At 36.3% G+C, this 24,997-nt stretch overlaps 1 protein-coding gene across 2 annotated transcripts in view; it reads right to left on the bottom strand.

Moving 5' to 3' along the window:
* Positions 1-24,997, bottom strand: part of TMEM135 (transmembrane protein 135) — a 264,541-nt gene that overhangs the window by 168,725 nt on the left and 70,819 nt on the right. The window lies entirely within an intron of this gene.

Raw genomic sequence — 24,997 nt, 5'->3', positions numbered from 1 at the left:
CTTTTTCAACAGAAATACAAAAATCCATCCTAAAATTCACACAGAACCCAAAGGACTCCAAATAGCCAAAACAATCTTGAAAAAGAAGAACAAAGTTAAAAGACTCACACTTCCTGATTTCAAAACTTATATCAAAGCTATGGTAATCAGTGTGGTACTGTCACAGACAAACATATAGGTCAATGAAATAGAATAGACAGCCCAAAAATAAACCTTAGCATACATCACCTAATGACATTCAATAAGGATACCAAAACCATTCAATGGGGGAAAGGACAATTTTTTAAAGAAAATATCCACAAGCAAAAGAATGAAGTGGACCCTTACCTTATACCACATACAAAAATTAACTCAAAAGGAATCAAGAGCCTAAATATAAGAGCTAAAACTATAAACTCTTAGAAGAGATAATAAGGGAATAGCTTGATGATTCAGTGTCTCGTGAGGACCTATTTCCTGGTTCCTGGATGGCTGGAAGCAAAAAGAAGCAAGCTCTTTCTCTACTCTCATAAGGGCACTAATCCCATTGGTGAAGGCTCCTCATCTAGTTTGAATTACCTCCCACTGAGGGGTGGGGTTTTGACGTGAATCTGGGGGCAACAAAAACATTCAGTCCATGAAAAGGTATTCCAGTCAGACGGGGCAAGAAATACAAAGGCCAGTAGGTGAGATCATGCTTGGCATGGACAAAGATGAGCGAGATAGCCAGTGAGGCCAAAAGAAAAAGGTTTCTTGAGACTGTGGTTGGGAAGAGAGGATACAAGTTCGTCTGTTCAATACGTGCTTCTAGTTTTTAACCTGGTCCAAGAAGAATGCATTTCCAACCTTCACTAATAGAAAATAGAATTCAAAGGATGCTCTGCAAAACATAAATTTTAAAGAATTAGTAATTCAAAAAAATGAACAATAGAAAAGGGCAATCCTAAATTTAAAAACTGAATGCACCTCTAAAGAAATCCAAAGGGTGGGAGGGTTGGAAACCTGGAGGAAAATGGAATAAAACTGATATATGTGTATGAACTTAGTGTGACCGGTGTAATATAAACAGCAGTGTAAACACATTAATATAGATATAAGGAAATAAATAACAGAAGAAATACGTAAAAGGTTGCAAGTGGTTGCCGCTGGGTTGTGGAAATCATGCATCAGAAGAGGTAAAGAAGAGCACTGCTCTTTTTCCATTAGCTTCGCAGCATGCTATTTGACTGTTTACACTACATAGACATCCTTAATCAAAACTTTTTTTTTTAGCTTTTAAAGGTTGATTTTAAGTAAATCAAGAGTGTCCAATTTTGCAAAGAGGTCAAATACTTTACAATTTCAATCGAGTGGTGCCTATAAGAATAAAGTCGAGGACTGAATAAAAGGATATAAAGGCAAACAGTGTACGCAAACTCTTTCAAAAAGTTTGACAATAAAGGTAAGAAATGACAATGAGTTGTTGCCAGAAAGAACAGGGTTGAGAGAAAATTGAGGACAGTATACTTTTAGGATAGAAGAGATTTAAACAAGTTTTTAGAGGCTAAGTAGAAGTCAGTCAGGTGGAAGAAGTTTAGACACAGGGAGGAAAATGGATCCTGACAGAAGGGGATTCCTGTGGAAGACAGGATCAAGAGCACACAGCAATCTGTCAGCTACGTTAAAAGGGAGAAGGTACAAATATAGGGAAATGCTTTCCCTCTCCCTCCCTCTGCTCTTCGCCCTCCCCTCTACCCTCTTCCCCCACACTCCCAACCTACCAGACAGGATAATCCTCTGAGAATGACAAAGATACTGACTGAAAGAAAGATGAGGGTTAGAGTAACAGTAAAAGCAAAGCAGAAGGTAATGGAACTGCCAAGCAATACGAAAAGCCCAACTAAGGCTCAAAGTCATACATCTTTGTTGTCACAAAGCTACACAGTTACAGAATTAGAAAGCTAAGAAGACTGCAGTTTAGAAATTATCAAGGAAAAGTAAGCAACCCTAGACAGGATAGGAATTAAAAAGTAACAACTTTCATTTCAACTTCATTGGGAAAATATAGCATGTAATTTATCCATAAAAGCAAAATTTTTCTAACATTTTCTAAATGAGAAGAGCAATCTTGAGAACACCCCTATACATACACACACACACCCCAGAAAAGGGGGAGGGGGTGGGTGGATATCTACACACTAAGTTAGAAAATAAAAAATCTTTTAGAGCAAACGCTGCTAAATTTACGATATGAATATAATTCCAATTCATAATTCACTGAGAGAGTTAAAATAGGCCATTGATGGAAAAGGAAAGGGGTTAGTCACATACCCATACAAAAAAACAGATTTATAATGAATGATTTTGCTATGACAAATGAACTTTACTAAAGCCTATAGAACTAGATGTTGAAAGATCTATTCACAGAAATTGTTACTGAAGGAAAAAAATTTCTCACCAATGATGTATTTGCATTTTTTCTATTCTTAATGATATGTACATTAAATTACATCTTTCATCTTCCTATCTTCCTATTTCGTTTTAAACCTTATTTAATCTAGTGATCTGATTAACAGTATTCATCTAGGTCAGGTTAGCTACTGTATATATTTGAGAAGCAAAAGGTGACAGGCAGAGGCAGCAAGCACTTGGGATAAAGTATGCAACAACTTCTCTAAACCAGATCAAATGATTTGCTTTTTTGTGTCTCAAAAACCTGAGGTAGTGTGAAGATCTAATTCTTCTTCTGCACTTTCTCCAGTAGAAGAATACCAAATTCAATCTTTTGTTTCCAACTAAATTGATTTATTTCATCAGCTCTTTCCACCAACGTTTTCAAGGATGTCTCATTCTAACAGCACTCTGTCAATTCAGCTCAGCTTCCTTTGATTCTATAGGGAAGCACTGGAGTGTACAACATTCTTTTGACCTCTACTAGAGAGATTGCTTTTAATTTACTTGTACCCAAATAATGTCTAACAAGTGTCAAAAACAATGAGATACAGGGCTATCTCTTAGCATTTGTAAACTGACCACCAGCAAATTATTCATTGAAATTTCCTTCTCCTTGAGTTTTGATAACAATTAAAACGACTACTACAAAAACATTCATTAAACATTTTCCGTCAGTGGCAGGGTAAAAAACATCTATAGGTCCTTATTTAAAAATAGGTTACCAAGAGAGACTGCTTTTTTAAGAGTGTTAGATAAAAGAGACTTAGGAGACATGAAATCTAGATGTAATAAATGCAAAGTTCTGGCTTGGATCCTTGTGTTTGTCTGTGTATGTGTGCAAATTGAAAAAGAGCCAGGATTTATAATGTGTTGATAACAGCAGTAGTCTCTGGATGTTTTCCTTTTTCTTTACTTTCTAACATTCTACTATATATACATACACATACACATACACACACACACACACACACACACACACACACATACACACATACTTTTGGTAATAATAAAAAGGAAACAAAAAAAAGTAATTTTTGCCACACTAAAAGATTAAACAGATTTAAAACAGAATTTTGGAACAATGTAAATGCTATAACACAAGCAGTATTATACTGAGTAGCACCTAGAGTGAAGATAACCAAAATTCAATAGAGACTCATGCTTTATAGTCTAATAATTTTTCATTCAATAACCAACACAAAGTAAGCAAAATTAAGAAGAAATATATCTATTAAATATATATCTATTAAATATATATCTATTTAAAGTATATAAATATACTTTACCTTGAAAAGCAGTATAATAGCTTTAAAGCATCATATTACAGTAAGACTTCAGTACATTAATTTAATTTGAAGTTTACTGATATAAATACAAAAGTTGTATTTAGCAGGCATTTACTTCCTATTAATTAAGCAACTGGAATTCTAGTTATCTTATTTCCACTATTTGCAATCTGGGCAACTTCAGGCAGATCATTTAAACTCTTCAAGCTCTGACCTCCTCTGTAAAAAAGGTAACAGCTAATATCAACCCATCTTCTTGTGTTGGTTAATGCAGGTGTTAACATATGTGAAAAGCTCAGTAAAGGGCTAGCTAAATACAAAACAGTGAATCCAAGATCTAGCTTAGAACAGCACTTTTGCAATGAAAAGATGTTTAAGAAATACTAATTTTGATTTTTTAAATGTAAAAATAAAAATTGGACTAATGAAAGACTAAATATGAATGAGCCTTAATCATACCTGTGAATCTAAAGAACAAAAAATCTATGTCAAAGAGTCACGGCACTTACTGTTCTGTGAATATCTCTTGATTGTCCTGGTTTGCCAACTAAACAGAGAGATCCTGGAGGGCATGAATTCAATCTTTTATTTATGTATTCCCAGCACCTTGTGCTATGTATGATAATTAGCATAAAGATTAAGAAAAGCAGGTTTTAGAAACAGATTGTTGAGTTCAAATTCTAGCTTTGCCATTTGTAAACGTATGATCTTGGACAAGCAACTTCACTTCTTTGAGCTCAACTTCATCATTAGCAAAATAAAGATAATAATGGTACATTACTGAAGGAAAACTTTCATGTGCTCAATAAATGATCATTTTGTTACTATTAATATCTCACAAGAAATGCAGAATTCCAATTCTACCTTAAAAAATCAGTCATCAATTGCAATTAAAAATGCAATTAAAAACCACATCAGATGGCAATTAAAAATGCACTATATAAAACAGTCAACCACAATTAACACATTATGCCAGATGGTCATTTATTTATGCTAAAATTCTTGACAGGATAACCAGAAAGCAGAAAACTTACATTATTTCAAGATTAATTTAGCAAAAGTCTCAGAAATCAGGCAAAATTTATTCCCGGGCTCTTTATCCTAGCCATAGAAAAAAAAAAAGATTTAAACACTGAGGTTTTCAAGCCCCAGGTATTTTCCTTCTTATGATGATAAAAGTACAAAATAAAAAAACAGAAAACCTGAGCATTAGCTATCTGCTTCTCACAAAAGAAGAGGGGGCCCAAGTGAGCCACCGAATGTGTAGGGAATTAATCCCTGACTGTTCAGGGGGTTTTCTGTCTTTGCTGTCTCTTGACTCTGGCCCAAAGATAAGCCCGTTATAAGATGAAGCATCCGCAGTACAGGTAGTTAACACTGGAAAAGAAATGCTGCTTTTCTGGCCAAAGGCATATGGAAAGGGATCCTCTCCTTTAGTGCAAAGATAAAAGGAAAAATACCCATTATATTTTTCACTCTCTTCTCTAGCTACTCTGTCCTAAAAGCATGCCCTGTTCGGTGTGTGCAGCTATGACAGTGGTGCAGGCAGCTATAATGCCAAGAAAAACCCTGTCCTTCTGGACACAGGACCAGGAAAAGGAGGCCCAGTGAGGCAGAGAATACAGGGGTAATCCCAGAAAGGAAGAGCTAGAAAAGGCAGATCCTCTAACTGAATCTGTGTTTGAACTGGCACAAAGACAGGGTTCACCCCAAATCAGTGTTAAGCCCTGAACAGACCCAAGCAGCAAAGCAAAGGCTTTGAGAGGAGAACTACAATTAAAATACCACCCAGGTACTAGCATGACCCATGAGTGGTGCACAGAGAGGACAGACCCAAAGCCTCTCAGGAAAGATACTGAACATACAACTACTTGGACCTACTGCCCACTGAAGATGAAACAGAATTTGCAGTCCACACCAAACTGGTTGACTGCTTACTACTAACAATAATGGCAGCCAACAACAAATCAACCCTCTCCAGAGGATTTTAACAGGACCCAGAGTTTCCCAACATGATATTCAAAACATCCTGGATCAATCTAAAAGTACTCAACTTGCAAAGAACAAAAAAATCATGACTACTTCTCAAAGGAAAGACAATCAGATGTTGAAATTACCAGACAAAGCCTAAAAAGCACCTATTAACTATGTTCCATGAGGTGAGGTTATTACACACACTTACTATGAATGGAAAGAGAAGTTCTCAGCAGAGAAATAGAAACTATTTTTAAAAATGGAAATTCTGAAACTTAAAAATATGATATGTAAAATGAAAAATTCAGTAAATGAAGGCTCTCCAACAGAGTGGAGATGAAAAAGGAAAGAATCAGTGAACTTAAAGATGAATCTATAAAACTTATCCATTCTACATAACAGAGACCAAAAAAGATTGAAAAAAAATTAACAGAGCCCCCCAGAAACTTGTGGGAGAAGAGCAAAAGATCTGGCATTTGTTTTACCAGAGATCCAGAAAGAGAGGAAAAACAGATTAATATTGAGAAAATATTTGAAGACATAATGTCTGTAAACTTCCCAAATTTGGTAAAAGGCATACATTTACAGATTCAAGAAAGTCAGTCAATGAACCCCAAGTAAAAAACTCAAATAAAACCATACCTAGACACATTATAAACAAAATGCTGAAATCCATGTATTTTTTTAAATCTTGAAAGTAGCCCCTAAAAAGTACCCATACTTATTACATATAGTAGAACAACTATTAGATGATTATGGGTTTGCCATCAGAAGCCATGAAAATGAGATAGAGAACATCTTTAAAGTTTTGGGACCAAAAAACCCCTATCAACCCAGAATTCTATATCCAGCAAAAATATCCTTCAGGAATGAAAGCAAAATTAAGACATTCTCATATGAAAGACACTAAGAGAATCTGTTGCCAGCAGAATTGTTCTAAAGGAAACGCTAAAGACATTTCTATAGGTTGAAGAGAAATAATCCTAGAAGGAAACATTAAACCTTATGAATGAAGAGAACCAATAGAAATAGTAACATCTGAGTAAATGTAAAAGCCTGTATTTCTTCTTTTAAGATCTTTAAAATATGTATGACTGTTGAAAAAATAATATTGTCTGATGGAGTTTCCAATATATGTAGATGTAATATATATGAGCAATATTACATCAGAGGGGGAGAGTAAAGCGGCCTATGTCATTGTAAACCTTCATTTTACCAGAAGTGGTAAAATACTGATTTAAGTAGATGGTGAAAGATTAAGCATGTACATTATAATCACCAATGGAACCACTAAAAACTAATACATAGAGATATAGCCAAAAAGCCAATAGACAAATTTAAATGGAACAGTTAAAAGTATAATCTAAGGAATCCAAGAAAAGAGGAATAAAGAAGCAAAAAAGAGATGGCAACCAAAAAACAAAGAAGACATGGGGGAAAAGTAGTCTTTTCAACCAATGGAAACTGAACAACTGACTTTCTAAACAGAAATATATGAGCCTTGACCCATACCATACTCCATACACAAAAATGAATTCCAAATGGAACACAGACTTAAATATTGGTGCTCAAACCATAAAGATTCTAGAAAAAAACACTGGAAGTCAACTGAAAACACTTGATTTGGGCAAAAATAAGTTACATAAGGAAAAAAAGAATAAAACATTAAAGAAAAAACTCATTATGACAGATTGTACTGTCCAAAGAAAGTCACACCAATATATATCTTATACCACATGTACTTCTTAAAATGTGACATCGACTCTCCTACATATTTCATTTGTTCCCTCCCCTTGGACCTGGGACCTTTTAAAATATCTTTGTATCTGTAACCTAATGAGGCAGAAGTGATGCTGATTTTAAAGCTAAATCATAAAAGGCAAAATGGCTTCTGTATGGTGTTCTCACTTTGTATATGTGCCTTTGGGGCCCTGAGCATGTAAGAAGTCCAACTACCTTGAAGCCACCATGCTAGAAAAACTATAGAGAAATAGAGAGACATGCCCTAGCTATTCCAATATACAACTCTTCAAGTATTCCAAGCCCAGGTGTCATTCATGTGAGTGAATCTGCCCTTAGCTTTCAAGCTGCACCAGCCATGTCAAGTAGAGCAGAAATGGGTCTATTCTGGGTGAGCCCTTCCCAAACTGCAGATTCATGGAAAGTAAATACTACTGTCATTTTTAGTCACTAAATTTTGAGTGGTTTGTTAAGCAGCATCAGACAATGATACATTGATAAAATATGCTTCATCAAAATTAAAAGCCTTTTGCTCTTTGAAAGATTCAATTGAGAAAATGAAAAAGCAAACCACAGCCTCAATACCTGTATATATACATACCTAACAAAGCACTTGCATTCAGAATATATAAATAACTCATACAAATCAAAAATAAGACACAAACCAAAAAATGTTAAATGATCAAGATTTCAAAAGATACTTCATCAAAAAGAAAAATAGATATATCAACATATACATAATATATGCATGCATATACACACAGACATATACTTGTGAATGGACAAAAAGCCAATAAAAAATGTTCAACATCATAGTCCTTAGGGCAATGCAAACTAAAACCACAATGAGGTACCACAACACGTGCGTCAGATGGCTAAAAGTAAAAAGAATGACAATGCCAAGTTATAGTGGGAATATGGAGCTACCGGAACTCTCACACGTTACTGGTAGAAATACAAAATGGTACAGTCACTTTAAAAAGCAGCTGGGCAGTTTCCTATAAAGTTAAACATAAACTTACCATAAGACCGAGCAATTCTAACCCTTGGTATCTACCCAAGAAAAATGAAAACATATGTTCATTTATATGAATTGTAGAAAAGCCAAAATTAGAGTGACAAAGAGCAGATTAGTGATTGCTTGGGGCCTGGGACCTGAGGGGGAGGGAACTTACTGCAAAGGGAATTTTTAGGGAGAGAGAACTATTCTGTATCTTAATTAGGGTTTTAGTCACATGACTATAAACATCTATCAAAACTCATCAAACTTTGTACTTAAAACAGGTGAAGGTCATTAAATATAAAGCTGGTTAAAAAAAAAAAGAAGAATGCACACCTGCCTCCCTCCCCAAAGCTGTTCTCAACTAATTGGTAACTTAATTCCGACCAACCATTAGGAAAAACCTGGATACCACCTTGATGGAAATTATTTTTTGAAAGGATATTTATATGCTTTAGTTGCATATTTCATCTTAAATTCATATAAACTGAGGGCAGAGGTAGAGGTTGACCAAAGCAGAAGAAAAGTGGCAATAATACTCTAGCCAACAGTAAATTCAAGACATGAATAATCTAGGACAAATAAGACTAATATGAGTCTGCACTCATAGGAAGACTGAGGGAACCAAGAAGAGTAAATTGGTATGAAAACTCTGCATTCCATAGAAAATTCTACATATGCTACCAATAATGGTGTACTTAACTTAGTATTACATGTAAAAAATTGAGCAATCAGCAAACAAACATCACCAATCTCATCTTCACATACAGGTGAGCATTTGTGTACCTGTGTTTCCAACCACCATTTGCCCAATCAGAAACTTGAGTAATCTCTGATTCTTTCTGTTCTTTCACCAATGTATAATACTTTACATAAGTAATAGTTATTATAGTACTATACTTAAAATAATTATTATTGTATACTTCATATAGTAATTACTTATTCAGCTAAAATTCTCACTAGACTATAGGTTGTATTTCACTCATCATTAAACCTCTAGCACCAGCACCTGAGAAACACTCAATAAATGGTGAATAAATGCAAGAACCAACAGCTAATGAATAAGTAGTTGTTTGGAATAGATCAAGTAAGAGCTTATTTATTGATAGTTTGAGGGTTTATGCTTTACCACAGTGTGAACAAATATGTTCTAAACTGTATTATAACAATTTTAAATGCTGAAAGTATAACTCATTAGCCTGTCATGTTAATGAAATCAACTTGATCTTTTTACACATCATAAATGTCATAATCTGTTTCCATTCAGTACACAGGAAATATGCATTACATATGGAGACAATGGACCTTAGCAGTGGTTTTAAGGGTTATGAAGAATGTTACTTCTGTTTATAGATGTGGGTTGGTAAGTTATCCAGGAATTTAAACAATAAGCAGATGGTTTGTTTCCAAACTGATAGCAGTCATCTGGCTCTAAAGAAGAGTGTATTTTTGTAAATATATGTTCTGTCATGTTCTATCCAGTGTGACATGATGAAATAACGTACCTGTTTTTCCTCTTTGAACATAATAAAACTTAAGAAAAGCATGTGTTTTTCCCCCCATAATGTTATCTTCTTAGACTCAGAGTCAAAACAAACTAACAAAGGATAACAAATAACACAAATGCTTAAGTTTAGACTTCCATTCTATTTCATAACAATAGAGTTGAGTCACTCTTTCAGCTGAGTTTTCTTAACCATGAAATGGTGATAATACCAAATATTATAACTAAGAGCCTGTTTAACTTCAAATTAGATCTAAATTTCACCTTTCATTTAATTAGCATATAAAATATTTTTAAGTAGGCAAGTATAGTATATGTAATAAATAATTATTAGACAACTATATAACATCCCTCCCCTTCACTTCTTTCCTCTGTTCTAGCAAATGCTGATTTTCTTTTTCTTTTATTTATTTTTTTTTTTAGAGAGGGAGAGAGCGAAGGAGAGAGAGAGCACAGGGGAAAGGGGCAGAGGGCAAGGGAGAGAGAATCTTAAACAGGCTCCAGGCCCAGCGCAGAGCCCAATGCAGAACCCCATACAGGGCCCTACAGAGCCAGAAGAAGAGCCTGAAGCAAAGAGTCAGAAGCTTAACCGACTGAGCCACCCAGGCATCCCTTTTTCTTTTAAGTAGGCTCCACACCCAGCCTGGAGCCCAAAGCGGGGCTTGAACTCACAACCCTAAGATCAAGACTCGAGCTGAGATCAAGACCTGAGCTAAGCTAAGAGTCAGACACCCAGCCAACTGAGCCACCCAGGTGCCCCAAATGCTGATTTTCTTTAGGTTATCCACATTTTTTTTTTTTTAAGATTTTTATTTATTTGAGAGAGGACATGAGCAGGGAGGAGGAGCAGAGGGACAGAGAGAGAGAAGGAAGAAGACTCCCTGCTGAGGGGGAAGCCCAGAGCTGGGGCTCGATCCCAGGACCTGGAGATCCAGACCCAAGCCTAAGGCAGATGCTCAACCGACTGAGCCCAGGCGCCCCTCCACCTTTTCTTTTTTATAAAGCTTTGGTTTAATTAAATCAACAATGTTAATCCCATTCCTCTTGCCAGTGATTTTCTTAGATATAGGCATATAACACCAGAGATAAAGAAAGCCATTTCATAATAATAAAGGAGCCCATTAATGCAGAAGACATAAACTTAAATGTTTATGAATCTAAAAACAGAGATTCAAAATACATGAGTCAAAAATATATGACTACATGGATAAATAAGACAAATTCACAACTACAGTCAGAAATATATCCCTCTACAATAACTGATGGAGAAGCAGAGAGAAAATCAAGATATGACCCTGGAAAAATACCATCAATTAACTTAACCTATTTTTATAGACCTCTGCACTAAACAAAAGCAGAACAAACATTCTTTTTAGACCCATAAAAAAAAATTTCCCAATATAGACTATAATATGGAGGAAAAAAAAGAGAGAAGGGTCATATTACAAATTTTTCAGAAATTAAAAGGACAATCAGGGAATATATAAACAATTTTATGCCAATTAATTTAACAACATAAGAGAAATAAAAAATTGCTTGAAAGACACAAACTACCAAAGCTCACACAAAAAGAAGTATAGCCTAAATAAACCAATGTTTCTACAAGAAATTGAAAGAGTAGTTAAGTATCTTCCCACAAAGGAAATTCCTGATCCATATGGCTTCACTGATAAATTCATACCAACATCTAAGAAAGAACTAATTCGAATTCTATACATACCCTTCCAGAAATTTGAAAAGGAGGGAATGGAATGCTTCTTAACTCAAAAAGGGCAGTGTTACCCTGACAGCAAAACCAGACAAAGACATTACAAGAAAACTACAGACCAATATGCCCCATGAACATCAATATAAATATGCTTAACAAAATGTGAATAGATTGAACCAACAATATACAAAAGGAAAAACATGTCAAGTGGGATTTATTCCAGGATGCAAGGTTTATTTAACACTCAAACATCAAGCAATGTAATTCACCATACTAAACTGAAAAAGACAACCACATGATCATCTCTATAGCTATGGGAAAGACATCTGACATAATCAAAAATCTATTCCTGATAATAAAAACTTTCATAAAAACTAGGAATGAAAGGGAATTTTCTCAAATGGAAAAAGGGCATTGAAAAAAAAAAAACTATAGCTAACATATTTAAGGGTGAAAAGACTGAATATATTTCTCCTAAGATCAGGAACAAGGCAAGATGTCAGCTTGATTTCTATTCAGTGTAGTAGTGGAAGTCCTAGCCAGTGCAGTAATGCAAGGAAAAGAAATAAAAGGCATCCAGATTAGGAAAGAAGAAGTAAATTTTTCTCTTTTTTTTAGATGACATTCTAATAATGGCTAAAATCAATAAACAACAACTTTTCCATTCTAGAAAAGGCAAAACTATAAAGACAGTGAAAAGACCAGTGGTTGCCAAGGAACAGAGAACAGGTAAAACACAGGGGGTTTTTAGGGCAGTGAAACTATTCTATATGATACTGTACTGGTGGATATATCATATTATGCATTCATCAAAATCCTTGGAATTGTAAAACAGGAAGTGTATACCCTAATGTAAACTATAGGCTTTAGTGTTTTAGTTAATAACAACGTAACATTATAGGTTCATCAGTTGTAACAACTGTGCCATACTTATGCAAGATGTTAATAATAGGGAAAAGGAAAAGGGGAGATTATGGGAACTATCTACACTTCCTGCTCAATTTTTCTATAAACCTAAAAATAGTCTGAAAATTAAGTCTAATTTTATATTTTTAAAAGATTTTATTTATTCATTTGTCAGAGAGAGAGAGCAGTAGCAGGGGGAGCAGGAGAGGGAGAGAGAGAAGCAGGCTCCCCACTGAGCAAGGAGCCCGATGTGGGACTCGATCCCAGGACCCTGGGATCATGACCTGAGCCGAAGGTAGACGCTTAACCGACTGAGCCACCCAGGTGTCCCATTAAGTCTAATTTTAAAAAGTATATATGTACAACCTAAAAAGACAAAAGAAAATGGAAGGTCATATACCAAAGTTAAAAAATAAAATAAAAATTCAAACAAAGCATATAAATTAGAAATAGCACCTTTTATACAACCAAATTAATTTAATAAATAGAAAAAAATGGGTGGAGTTAGAAGACAACCTGAATATAACCCATTTAAAACATCTAATAGCTATTCACTCCATGCCAGAATACTCAGAATCATTAACAATGACTGTAATACCCAGATGCACAGTCCGATTCTATAGGCTATGCAAAGAACAGTAAAGAAAAAAGGAGCACAAATGGAAAAACGAAATGTGAATATGGAAGGCCTTCTTTTTCCATGATGTCAGGATTTCAGTCATATGATTTCCAAAATATTAATAGAACATTACTTTCAAAGAGTTGTGTCTCAATTTCCAATCTGTTCACCCAACTCCTCCCCCCAAAAATAATTTCTTTTTTTTTTTCTATTTTTCTATTAATTGTATGTCCTCCATCATCACTATCATCACCATCATGGAATTTATTGACAAGCACAAAAGCAAAAAACCAATGAACCAAAGACAGCAAAATAGAAAGATCTAAATAGCCTGAGTTCTTGATTACATCACAGAATCTTGGAACTGCTACTCTTCAGACTCCTTGTAATTTACTTTAAAAAATAAATACACTTACATCTTAATTGTCTTGTAGGTTGGTATCCAGCTACTTGCATCCAAATAAATTTAGCCCAGTGAAGAACTTGCCTCAGAATTTGTGAAGATAAAAATCTTTATCTTGGAGTGGAACTCCACATTTATCACTTCTTACATATTTGGGGTCTAGTAGTCTGGAGAGTTATGAACTAGTTTCCCAAATATTTATATTTTATTAAGTTGGGGCTCAGTTTTTCCAAAGAAAGAATGTAAACAGTTTTATATTATTTATGACAAAGAGTAAAGAGCATGTAAAACTAAACTCTGCCGATAGTACAAACTTTGCTGTTCCTTTCAACTATGGCTGTACCACTAATAAGGTTTTTTTTTTAAGTAGAAGTTATAAATTACAAAACCAGAAAGATGTAAGAAAGCCTCAGGTATTAACAATGTTAAACTGTAATACTAAGAAAAATAAACTTAAAGCGGCTTAATTTCCAAATAGAAAATAGCATGAGTATTTGGAAGAAATAAATATTGGAGTTTCTCAGAACCAACCTGAAGCTTTTATGCCACTTAGTATTCCAGGATATGAATATACAATTTATTTATCTATTCAATTGCTGGTGGATCCCCGAGTTGAACTGAGTTTTTGTAATTATGAACACGCTGCTCTAAACATTCCTTTTGGTTTCCGATGGTACACACAAGTTAAAAAATTCTCTAGTCCATATTTAAGAATGAATTGAGTTGTAGAATGTGTGTATGTTCAAATTGATTTAAGAGTACAAAACTGTTTTCCAAAGTGGTTGTACTAATTTGTACTCCACTAGCAACAGATAGCAGTTCTCATTATTTCTTAATATTTTCTCAGGGTTAACAAAAGAAAGTTTATCAAGTCTCCTGAAACATCTAAAGAAATTTCCGAAGTAAAATTCTTCATTTCTTCAATAAATGATTACTGATTACCTACTTAATGGTACCATGTGATGGTAACTCAGTAATCAAAAGCATTTTCTTAGCTTTCTCTTGGTAGCAAAAAAAAAAAATCATAGATACTTGCTCTGCTAAAAACTGTCTTACTTACTTTAAGTTATAAAAATCTACAAGAAAAAGAGTATTCAGAGAGTTGAAACAGCTGGAGCAAAGATCTAGAGTCAGCAGAGCAAAAGGTCTGAAGGAAGTATGTAAACACACATATGCTACACATGCAATCATGCATTCTAACATGCATGCACACACGTGCACCATTAAGACTAAGAAAAAAGGTGCCATCAAAGTGTAGAGGGGGTATGGTCTTGTTTTCCAGCTCTAATATTCTTTTTTTTTTTAAAGATTTTATTTATTTATTTGACAGAGAGAGAGGCAGCGAGAGAGGGAACACAAGCAAGGGGAATGTGAGAGGGAGAAGCAGGCTTCCCGCGGAGCAGGGAGCCCGATGCGGGGCTCGATCCCAGGACCCTGGGATCATGACCTGAGCCGAAGGCAGACGCTTAACAACTGAGCCACCCAGGTGCCCCCAGCTCTAATATTCTTAACAGGTCATTATAAAAGGTTAGAAGCCAAGAGTTTCACTACACTATACAACGATATCTAGAACAATCTTTGTTATCTATGTAACCCATTCAAAGAGTAACTGAGACTAGACACAATAAAGCCAAAGTGAGACTCTAGATCCAGCATGACCAAATAAAGCACCTATTTGCCTAAAAGGATTTAAGAGATGTTGAAAGTCCCTCTCACCTCCAAAACAGATCTTCATTTCCTCTCACCGTGCCTGAAACCACATTTGCATTACTGTATTGTGTTGGACATTCAGGACTTTTCATTCGTTAACAAATATTTGCATTAAGTTGCAAATATCTCTGGACACAGGAAACATAAAAAATTAGCTGACAAGGACAGATAACTGAAGGAAAACAGAAATAGGAACAGAGCTGCTGAAAAAGAAGGTGGGAGAGTACCAAACAAAAAAATGTGCCTACCTCGTCATTTTACCACCATCTTGCCCTAACATCAACAGGAAAAAACAACATCACTGCCGTCTTTGAAAATTTCACCTACTGAAGACCAATATCCTAAATTGGCATAAAGTTTCATTTGGGTTTATTTATTTATTATTATAACTTTCTAGTATGCTTTACCAAATGATACTCATTTCTAACTGTATTAATGTTATCATACATGTTTGATTCCATGCATAACAAAATGGGAGAAAGAACTGGGGATAAAAACAGAGAAACTCATAAAAAGGAACAGTGACGTTTCAGATACTGAAATGCCAGTGCCCCAAAACCTGGAGGCCATGAGTCTTGATTAGTCCCCAGAAAAGCCTGCTTATGGAGACTGTGTGGCTGGCACCCCTGGAGCAAGTAACTTGGAATGAATGGAGGCCTTAGTATTTTGTATTAATTGAAGTAAGACATTTAAGAATCTGGCACTTCAACTAGTTAGTTCACACTAATTGAACACAATGCTAAACATTATCCTCAGACACCAAACTAAAATATTTAACAACCTATAAACAGTGCCTCAATATTGAATTCTTTGTCTTATTTAAGTGGAAAGGAACCAGATTACCTTGTTATGCCTTTAACAAAGTAAACAGGAGTTGGAAAAAATCCAAAATTGCTCAATCAATGTTACTTTCTAACAGGCTCAGGCTGTTAATAAATATATCGTAAATGAACTTAGCCTTTTTTATCTACACTTGTATGGGTGTTCTTAATAAGAATGTAATAGATCCCAATTCTTAATCATTCCCCTAATTCCACAATTTCTCACCATTTCCTGTACTTGTTTGCCTCTCCTGTGGACTTTTATTTCCATCATAAATTACTCTAATAAGAAGTCAGAATGCAAACATAAATTTTATAAACACATACAGTATATATGCCTATTTAGTAATTAAAGCCAGCCTCCTTTAAATGTAATGCTTCCTTTCTAGCACTTCCAAATATGCACAGGCTATACTTTGTAGGGACTCTATTTTATAAGCAATTTTTAACACCAAAAATGGAAAACATGTCTTTTTAAAAACATCAGATTCATAATGGTACAATCAATGAGGCCCTTTCTCCCACAAGTGTGTGTGTATATATACATAGTGTGCTATATGAAAAAAAAAAAAGAAAGAAAAGGGCATAGCACTTCTAAATCTATACACTGTTAGCAAGGACTAAATTTCCTTCTTAAAAAAAAAAGCTAAAGAATACAGTATAATAAATTTTTTTGCTAGAAAGTTAAATAATGTAACTGTTTTAGTTATGGTCATTTAAATTTTCATTATTAATGAAAGGATAAATAACTATCAACAACTGTTAAGTAAAATATTTTAAAATTAAGATAAAATTTTTTGATGCTACATAAATGTAAAAATATACAGAGTCCAGACTCCAAAGGGACAACCACAAAAATTAAGTTTCAAAAGCCTAGTGATAAAGATATGAATTATAGGGCGCCTGGGTGGCTCAGTTGGTTAAGCGACTGCCTTCGGCTCAGGTCATGATCCTGGAGTCCCTGGATCGAGTCCCGCATCGGGCTCCCTGCTCAGCGGGGAGTCTGCTTCTCCCTCTGACCCCCCCCCCTCATGTGCTCTCTCTCTCTCATTCTCTCTGTCTCAAATAAATAAATAAAATCTTTAAAAAAAAAAAAAAAAAAAAAAGATATGAATTATACTTACTTTTCAAAGCAATCAATAAAGATTTATATTGATCCTGTGAATTAAAATTTTCTGTATTTGCACAGCACTTTAAAATTAACAAGTCACTTTCATATAAATATTCTAATTTAAATGATCATTTCTAACTGAAATAAAATAAAAAGATAAATACATAAACAAAATAAAATGGTTACCTTTCATCTGGAACAGGGGCTTCAACCTTTTTTGCATCATGACTCCTAAGATGGCTGACTTAACACTCCCATGGGTATTCCCAAGATTATGGGTAATTAATGTCACGCTAGCTATAATTCACTCCTTTGTCTTCCACTCAAGAAAGTATTTCAGGATGCAATTCAAGGAAAGTTATGTTATTTAAAGAGATAAACAGAATATTTTCACTAGCACAAGTAAAAAGTTCCCAGAGCATGCCTCACAGATCTCAATACATACTATTTCTTCATAGCTTTGTTGAAAACAACCAATCAAAGAGACAGGGCAGGTAAGAACAGCCCTGAGAGAGAAGGTATATGTAATATGCTTACTACAAATTTTACTTTGGTAAAAGAGTAAAACAAATTAGTAGAAATTTTAGAGGCTATACTAAAATGAACTGTAAAAGTTTAATCAAATCAATTTTACATGACATTTAAATTTTCTGGAGCTCCTAAAATCTGCTATGATAGCCTGAGAACTGACCCCAATGCTTCCAATACTGTTGCCCATCTCCCCTACAATTACTTCTTCCCAAATAAGCTAGAATAACTGTTTGAAAAGGCAAATCATCAGATCACTCTTTTGTTTAAAAGTCTTCAATGGCTTTCCATTAAACATAAAATGAAAACAAGGACCTAAAAATGACCTGTCCTTTGCCTACTTTTCCAAACTCAGTTCATATCATTCTGTCCAGCCTTAACAGTCGTCTGGGCTACAAAGCAAACGTACCAAGGTTGCTCCCATCTAGGGACCTTATTTATTTTCTGTTCACTCTCCCTGAATACTCTTTCAAAAGATGGTCTCAAGATCTGGCTCATTAGAATACAAATATGACTAAAAGAAAATCTCAGCTCTGGAACAGCGTACCAGGGTAATAACAGAGAAGAGAAGCAGAAGAGGAATGGAGAAAGGAGGGAAGAAAGAGAGAAGACAGAAAAGAAGGGAGGGAGTGTGCAAGGAAAAGACACTGCTACTACAGAATCACAAACTAAGTTCCATAGGAGAACAAAGGAGAATATAACCTGCTCTAGAGGAAAGATTTCTAACTGAGATGTGTCACTCTCTTAGGTACATAACCAGGAAATAACAATGACACGTAACATGTATTACATGGGGATTATTCTATTTGACCCTCTATACCACAAAGGAGTCCCGTGAATGAGTATGATACAAAAGATGTCACTGATAAAACTGACAAAATGCCCACCTTGCTATGGTCATTTGATCCAGGATCAGATACACTATGCCCAAACTAGGCCAATCAGATTCACCCCAAAAGGATTTCAGGGTAAAGGCAAAGGGGAAAGGGGAGAGGTGAGACGTTGGAGCTGAATCACCATAGTGATAGTGTCATATTTAAAAAAAAGGGCCCACTGGGGCGCCCAGGTGGCTCAGTCATTAAGTGTCTGCCTTTGGCTCAGGTCATGATTCCAGAGTCCTGGGATCGAGTCCTACACTGGGCTCCTTGCTCAGTGGGGAGCCTGCTTCTTCCTCTCCCACTCCCCCTCCTTGTATTCCCTCTCTCTCTGTCTCTCACTCTGTCAAATAAATAAATACAATCTTAAAAAAAAAAAAAAAGGTGGGGCACACTGCTGAGTTCTCTGTAGCTGCTCTGGTTCGTCTTTTCTGAAACTTGACTGTTTAGCATTTCCCTGAATTCTGTGAGCAATCTCAATGTCTTTCCCTTAATCCCTATTTTTGTCTTAAGCTAACTGAATTGTTTTCGGTTATCAAAGCAAATATAATAGATATATATGAAACACTGTGAATGTGCAATCAACTTAGTGAAGAGCTAAAGGAGATTAAGGATTTGGGATCTATTCCAAGGAGTAGTGCAGGAAGAAAAAAATATTAGTGTCATTCACTTTCAGGTGCAGATTCAAATCCCAGACTATTTGCTACCTATACATATGAGCATGAATAAGTAATTGAACAATGTTCTCAGTCCATTTCCTGACCTGCTGATAAGAATAACATCTGCTTTACAGTGTTGTCTGAAGATTAGACAAGATAAAGGATGTCAAAATACTCAGCAAAATGTCTGGGAGATAGTAGGAACTCAATGAATGTTAATTTTCACCTTGTTTTCCAATAAGAATAAGATGTTCAGAGAATAAATGAAAAGCCAACTCTGGCTAGAGCAGAGGTTAACAAATATAGCCAGGGGCCAAATCCACACTACCACCTGTTTTGCATGCCCCACGAGCTAAGAATGGTTTTCATATTTTAAATAGAGACATGGTCTGAATATTGCCCCACAAAAAGGTATGTTGAAATCATAAGCATTGGTACCTGTGAATGTGACCTTATTTTGAGGGAGGGCCACTGCAGATGTAATCAAAGTGATGTCATACTGAATTAGGGTGAGCACCAAATCCAATGCCTACTGGTCTATAAGAGAAAGGAAACAGAGATTTGGAAACAGAAACACACATACAGGGAAGAAAGCCATTTGACAATGGAGGCAGAGACTTAAATGACTCAGTTAAGGCAAGGTCTGCCAAGAATTACCAGGAACCTCCTGAAGCTGGAAGAGATAAGGAAGGATTCTTCCCCAGAGAATTCAGAGTCTTCCAACACCTTAATTTCAAGTTTCTAGTTTCCAGAACTGTGTGAAAACTATTGTCTTAAGCCACCCAGTTTGTGGCCATTTGTTATGGCAGCCTAAAGAAAGTAAATAAAATTGGGTTTTTTTTCATCAAAAGAATAGTATTTCCTAACACGCGAAAGCTGTAAAAATTCAAATTTCAGTGTTCTTAAATAAGTTTTATTAGAGAGTACTACCACATCTATTTGTTTACATATTGTCTATGGCTGCTTTTGTCCTATATTGGCAAAACTAAACAGTTACTACATAGATCATATAGTCCACAAAGCCAGAAATATTTACTATCTGACTCCATATGCAAAGTTTCCCAATCCCTGACCTTAAGCATTAATGCCTAAGACACAAGTAGTAAAGTTCTCAAACAAATCTGTACCAGTGAGAGATGACTAAGTAGTAGCTGCAAAGATTAAAGACCTAAGTGAAGAAACAAAAAATCTAGGGATTTTTATCATCAAAATATGGCATAAAGTTTTCATATAAATCAGGACTTAGCAAAAGACTAACAAAACACAAAAGTGCCAGGCAAGAATAGTCTGATATGTCTTATTTTGTGAAATAAGTTAAAAGACATTAGTTGTTGTTATGGAGAAGATGGGTATCATGGAAGGATATGGAATAAGACTATTAATTTGCTTTATTATGCATCACAAGATAGGCAGAAAACATCCAATAGAGGTCTCTTGAAAATAGTATCAAATGGAATTGAAAAAAATGACTTAAAAATTCAGACATAGATTGACATACCCTAGGCTTCTCTTTCCAGCCTAAATGCTAATTCTAAGTAAAACCATTTGTTGACTAAACATTCTAAAAACCTCTAAACTGAGATTTCCGGGCAAGATGGTGGAGGAGTAGGAGACCTGGATTTCATCTGGTCCCAGGAATGCAGCTGGATAGGAATCAAACCATTCTGAACACCTACGAACTCAACAGGAGATCGAAGAAAAGAATAGCAACAACTCTCTGAACAGAAAAGTGACCACTTTCTGGAAGGTAGGACGTGCGGAGAAGTGAATCCGAGGCGTTATTCGGGAGGATAGACGGCGAGGGAGGGGGCCTCCGTCGGCCGCTTCTGGCAAGTGATAGAGCCGTGGAGCACAAAATCGGAACTTTTAGAAGTCAGCTCCGCTGAGGGACGTCACTCTGGTGGCGAAGCGGGGGGTGGAACCCTCGCGGGACAGTGTGGTCTCAGGACCCTCGGGGTCACAGAAAGATGGGGGTGCCTAAATGCGGCAGAGCTCCCAGGTATCGGAGCGGGGAAGCCGGCTGCAGAAACGGAGCCGAGGAGCGGGCTCTCAGCTCGGGGTTGCAATAAACCGTGAACCGCAGCACACTCGGGCCACTGCTCCTCCAGCAGGGACACAACAAGTGGCAGATCCGGGGAGACTCCTCTTCCTCCCCTGGGAGGAGCAGCGTGGGAGCGCACCGCAGGGATCTGCTGGGTTTGGAGACTCCACACAGGGTCGGCTACCAGAGATAGAAACAATCGGTCACAGGCCGGTGAGCAAGGAGTGGGGCCGGAGACCAGGGAGACGGGAGTGACTGACTGCTTTTCTCTGCGGGCACACTGAGGAATGGGGCCCCGAGTTCTCGGCTCCTCCGGGGGGTAGACTGGGAGGCCGCCATTTTCACTCTTGTCCTCCAAAGCTGTACGGAAAGCTTGCAGGGAACAAAAGCTCCGGAGAGCAAACCCGAGCAGATTACTTAGCCCAGACCCAGCAAGGGCGGGGCAATTCCACCTCAGGCAAAGACATTTGGGAACCACAGCAACAGGCCCCTCCCACAGAAGATCAGCAAGAACAGCCAGCCAAGACCAAGTTTACCATCAATGAGAACGGTAGAACTCCAGCGCTAGGGGAATACTGCACATAGAATTCATGGCTTTTTTCCCATGATACTTTAGTCCTTCTAAGTTAATTTTTTTTTTTGAATTTTTCTTTTTCCCTTTTCAACCAACATCTTATCAATCCATTTTTTAGAAACCATTTTTATTTTTCATTTCTGTCCTTTCATAGTAGTTACCCTTATTTTTGGCATATATATATAAGTTGGTCTCTTTAAAATTTTGAGATACAGTTTCTTCTAACAGATCAAAATATACCCTAAATCTCTAGTGTATGGCTTCGTTCTAGTCTCCTGCCTGATCACATTCTCTCCCTTTTTTTTCCTTTTTTTTTTTAAATCCTCTTGTTTCTTTTTTCAAACAAATTCTTATCTTATCAATTCCTTTTATAAAAGTTTTTATAATTTTAATCTTTACAGAAGTAGTCCATCCCTTCACCGTATTAACCCTTATTTTTGTACATATATAAGTTTTCCGTTCTTTAAAATTTTGGGAGGCACTTTCTTCTAACAGACCAAAATACACCCAAAATCTAGTGTGTGGCACTGATCTATGCACCACCCTGATCATATTTGATCATATTCTGGGTTTTTTTTGTTTTTATCTTTTTCTTTTTCTTTTTTCTTTCTTTCCCTTTCTTTTCCCCCAGTTTCAGGTCTCTTCTGATTTGTTTAGTGTATATTTTTCTGGGGTTGTTCTTACCCTGTTAGCATTTTGTTCTCTCATTCATCTACCCTCCTCTAGACAAAATGACAAGACGGAAAAAATCACCTCAAAAAAAAGAACAAGAGGCAGTACCGACTGCCAGGGACTTACTCAATACGGACATTAGTATGATGTCAGAACTAGAGTTCAGAATGATGATTTTAAAGACACTAGCTGGGCTTGAAAAAACCATGGAAGTTATTAGAGAAACCCTTTCTGGAGAAATAAAAGAACTAAAATCTAACCAAGTCGAAATCAAAAAGGCTATTAATGAAGTGAAATAAAAAATGGGGGGCGATAACTGCTAGGATAAATGAGGCAGAAGAAAGAATCAGTGAGATAGAAGACCAAATGATGGAAAATAAAGAAGCTGAGAAAAAGAGAGATAAACAACTACTCAATCACGAGGGCAGAATTCGAGAGATAAGCGATACCATAAGACGAAACAACATTAGAATAATTGGAATCCCAGAAGAAGAAGACAGAGAGAGAGGGGCAGAAGGTATACTGGAGCAAATTACAGCAGACAACTTCCCTAATGTGGGGAAGGAAACAGGCATCAAATTCCAGGAGGCACAGAGAACCCCTCTCAAAATCAATAAAAGTAGGTCAACACCCCAACATCTAATAGTAAAACTTACGAGTCTCAGAGACAAAGAGAAAATCCTGAAAGCAGCTCAAGAGAAGAGATCTGTAACCTACAATGGTAGAAACATTAGATTGGTAACAGACCTATTCACAGAGACCTGGCAGGCCAGAAAGGACTGGCATGATATATCCAGAGCACTAAATGAGAAAAATATGCAGCCAAGAACACTATATCCAGCTAGGCTGTCATTGAAAACTGAAGGAGAGATAAAAAGCTTCCAGGACAAACAAAAACTAAAGGACTTTGCAAACATGAAACCAGCCCTACAAGAAATATTGAAAGGGGTCCTCTAAGCAAAGAGAGTGCCTAAAAGTAACATAGCCCAGAAAGGAACACAGACAATACACAGTAATAGTCACCTTACAGGCAATACAGTGGCACTAAATTCATATCTTTCAATAGTTACCCTGAATGTAAATGGGCTAAATGGCCCAATCAAAAGACACAGGCTATCAGATTGGATAAAAAAACAAGACCCATCAATATGCTGTCTGCAAGAGACTCATTTTAGACCGAAAGACACCCCCAGATTGAAAGTGAGGGGGTGGAAAACCATTTACCATGCTAATGGACACCAAAAGAAAGCTGAGGTGGCAATCCTTATATCAGACAAATTAGATTTTAAACCAAAGCCTGTAATAAGAGATGAGGAAGGACACTATATCCTACTTAAAGGGTCTATCCAACAAGAAGATCTAACAATTGTAAATATCTATGCCCCTAACATGGGAGCAGACAATTATATAAGCCAATTAATAACAAAAGCAGAGAAACACATCTACAACAATACAATAATACTGGGGGACTTTAACACCCCCCTCACTGAAATGGACAGATCATCTAAGCAAAAGATCAACAAGGAAACAAAGACTTTAAATGACACACTGGACCAAATGGACTTCACAGACATATTCAGAACATTCCATCCCAAAGCAACAGAATACACATTCTTCTCTAGTGCCCATGAAACATTCTCCAGAACAGATCACATCCTAGGTCACAAATCAGGTCTCAACCGGTACCAAAAGATTGGGATCATTCCCTGCATATTTTCAGATCATAATGCTTTGAAACTAGAACTCAATAACAAGAGGAGAGTCGGAAAGAACTCAAATACGTGGAGGCTAAAGAGCATCCTACTAAAGAATGAATGGGTCAACCAGGAAATTAAAGAAGAATTTAAAAAATTCATGGAAACAAATGAAAATGAAAACACAGCTGTTCAAAATCTTTGGGATACAGCAAAGGCAGTCCTAAGAGGAAAGTATATAGCAATACAAGCCTTTCTCAAGAAACAAGAAAGGTCTCAAGTACACAACCTAACCCTACACCTAAAGGAGCTGGAGAAAGAACAGCTAATAAAGCCTAAACCCAGCAGGAGAAGAGAAGTAATAACGATCAGAGCGGAAATCAATGAAATAGAAACCAAAAGAACAGTAGAACAGATCAACAAAAGTAGGAGCTGGTTCTTTGAAAGAATTAAAAAGACTGATAAACCCCTGGCCAGACTTATCAAAAAGAAAAGAGAAAGGACCCAAATCAACAAAATCATGAATGAAAGAGGAGAGATCACAACCAACACCAAAGAAATACAAACAATTATAAGAACATATTATGAGCAACTATATGCCAGCAAATAGATAATCTGGAAGAAATGGATGCATTCCTAGAGATGTATCAACTACCAAAACTGAATCGGGAAGAAATAGGAAACCTGAACAGACCTATAACCACTAAGGAAATTGAAGCAATCATCAAAAATCTCCCAACAAACAAAAGCCCAGAGCCAG

This window comes from Halichoerus grypus, chromosome 11 (genome assembly GCF_964656455.1).
Source record: "Halichoerus grypus chromosome 11, mHalGry1.hap1.1, whole genome shotgun sequence".
In the NCBI taxonomy this organism is placed as follows: Eukaryota; Metazoa; Chordata; class Mammalia; order Carnivora; family Phocidae; genus Halichoerus; species Halichoerus grypus.
This window is presented reverse-complemented; position numbering and strand designations above follow the sequence as displayed.